Source organism: Arachis hypogaea, chromosome 13 (genome assembly GCF_003086295.3).
Source record: "Arachis hypogaea cultivar Tifrunner chromosome 13, arahy.Tifrunner.gnm2.J5K5, whole genome shotgun sequence".
In the NCBI taxonomy this organism is placed as follows: Eukaryota; Viridiplantae; Streptophyta; class Magnoliopsida; order Fabales; family Fabaceae; genus Arachis; species Arachis hypogaea.
In genome coordinates, this window is record NC_092048.1 from 57,655,088 (window position 1) to 57,657,857 (window position 2,770).

The 2,770-nt window shown below is 41.4% G+C and overlaps 1 non-coding gene across 1 annotated transcript; it reads right to left on the bottom strand.

Moving 5' to 3' along the window:
• Positions 1–734: 734 nt before the first annotated feature.
• Positions 735–842, bottom strand: LOC112738802 (small nucleolar RNA R71). The gene has a single exon (XR_003169754.1). It is a non-coding gene; the product is annotated as a small nucleolar RNA R71 (small nucleolar RNA).
• Between the last annotated feature and the right edge of the window lie 1,928 nt (positions 843–2,770).

The following is a 2,770-nucleotide window of genomic DNA, read 5'->3' on the forward strand; positions in this document are numbered from 1 at the left end:
CTTCTCTCTCATCTTATTCTATTTATTTATTCATTTACTAACATCTCATCTCACATCTCAACCCTCCTCACAGTTGTGTTTCTTCCATTATATTACATTCTTTGTCTCCCCCTCTTCTTCTACTCAAACAAGGACCTTTATACTGTGGTAAAGATGATCCCTATTATTATTATTTTTTTCTGTGCCCTCTTCTTTGTCATATGAGCAGGAGCAAGGACAAGAACATTCTTGTTGAAGCAGATCCAGAACCTGAAAGGACTCTGAAGAGAAAATTAAAAGAAGCTAAAATACAACAATCCAGAGATAACCTTTCAGAAATTTTCGAACAGGAAGAGGAGATGGTAGCCAAAAATAATAATAATGTAAGGAAGATGCTTGGTGACTTTACTGCACCTAATTCTAATTTACATGAAAGAAGCATCTCCATTCCTGCCATTGGAGCAAACAACTTTGAGCTGAAACCTCAATTAGTTTCTCTGATGCAGCAGAACTGCAAGTTTCATGGACTTCCATCTGAAGATCCTTTTCAGTTCTTAACTGAATTCTTGCAGATATGTGATACTGTTAAGACTAATGGAGTAGATCCTGAAGTCTACAGGCTCATGCTTTTCCCTTTTGCTATAAGAGACAGAGCTAGATTATGGTTGGATTCTCAACCCAAAGACAGCCTGAACTCTTGGGATAAGCTGGTCACGGCTTTCTTAGCCAAGTACTTTCCTCCTCAAAAGCTGAGCAAGCTTAGAGCTGATGTTCAAACCTTCAGACAGAAAGAAGGTGAATCCCTCTATGAAGCTTGGGAAAGATACAAACAGTTGACCAAAAAGTGTCCTTCTGACATGCTTTCAGAATGGACCATCCTGGATATATTCTATGATGGTTTATTTGAGCTATCAAAGATGTCACTGGACACTTCTGCAGGTGGATCCATTCACCTAAAGAAAACGCCTGCAGAAGCTCAAGAACTCATTGACATGGTTGCTAATAACCAGTTCATGTACACTTCTGAAAGGAATCCTGTGAGTAATGGGACGCCTATGAAGAAGGGAGTTCTTGAAGTTGATACTCTGAATGCCATATTGGCTCAGAATAAAATATTGACTCAGCAAGTCAATATGATCTCTCAGAGTCTGCATGGAATGCAAGCTGCATCCAACAGTACTCAAGAGGCTTCTTATGAAGAAGAAGCTTATGATCCTGAGAACCCTGCAATAGCAGAGGTGAATTACTTAGGTGAACCTTATGGAAACACCTATAACTCATCATGGAGAAATCATCCAAATTTCTCATGGAAGGATCAAAAGCCTCAACAAGGCTTTAATAATGGTGGAAGAAACAGGTTTAACACTAATAAACCTTTTCCATCATCCACTCAGCAACAGACAGAGAACTCTGAACAAAATGCTTCTAATTTAGCAAATCTAGTCTCTGATCTATCCAAGGCCACTGTGAGCTTCATGAATGAAACAAGGTCTTCCATTAGAAATCTGGAAGCACAAGTGGGCCAGCTGAGTAAAAGGATCACTGAAATCCCTCCCAGTACTCTCCCAAGCAATACAGAAGAGAACCCAAAAGGAGAGTGCAAGGCCATTGACATAAGCATCATGGCCGAACCTGTGAGGAGAGGAGAGGACGTGAATCCCAAGGAGGAAGACCTCCATGGACGTCCAGTGATCAATAAGGAGCTTCCCTCTAAGGAACCAAAGGACTCTGAGGCTCATCTAGAGACCATAGAGATTCCATTGAACCTCCTTATGCCCTTCATGAGCTCTGATGAGTATTCCTCTTCTGAAGAGAATGAGGATATTACTGAAGAGCAAACTGCCAAGTTTCTTGGTGCAATCATGAAGCTGAATGCCAAATTATTTGGCATTGATACTTGGGAAGTTGAACCTCCCTTGTTCATCAATGAACTAAGTGATCTGGATCAACTGACATTGCCTCAGAAGAGACAGGATCATGGAAAGTTCATAATACCCTGTACCATAGGCACCATGATCTTTAAGGCTCTGTGTGACCTTGGTTCAGGAATAAACCTCATGCCCCTCTCTGTAATAGAGAAACTGGGAATCTATGGGGTGCAAGCTGCTAAAATCTCATTAGAGATGGCAGACAATTCAAGAAAACAGGCTTATGGACAAGTAGAGGACGTGTTAGTAAAGGTTGAAGGCCTTTACATCCCTGCTGATTTCATAGTCCTGGATACTGGAAAGGAAGAGGATGAATCCATCATCCTAGGAAGACCTTTCCTGGCCACAGCAAGAGCTGTGATTGATGTTGACAGAGGTGAAATAGTACTTCAATGGAATGAGAACTCCCTTGTGTTTAAAACCCAAGGATCTCCCTCTGCAACCATGGAGAGGAAGCAGAAAAAGCTTCTCTCAAAGCAGAGTCAACTAGAGCCCCCACAGTCAAACTCTAAGTTTGGTGTTGGGAGGCCACAACCAAACTCTAAGTTTGGTGTTGAACTCCCATATCCAAACTCTAAGTTTGGTGTTGGAGAGTCTCAACAAAGCTCTGCACATCTGTAAGGCTCCATGAGAGCCCACTGTCAAGCTATTGACATTAAAGAAGCGCTTGTTGGGAGGCAACCCAATTTTTATTTATCTAACTATATCTTCCTTAGTTATATGTCTTTATAGGTTCATGATCATGTGGAGTCACAAAATAAATATAAAAATTGAAAGCGGAATCAAAAACAGCAGAAGAAAAATCACACCCTGAAGGAGCATCTGTCTGGCGTTCAGCGCCAGAACAGAGCATGGTTCTGGCG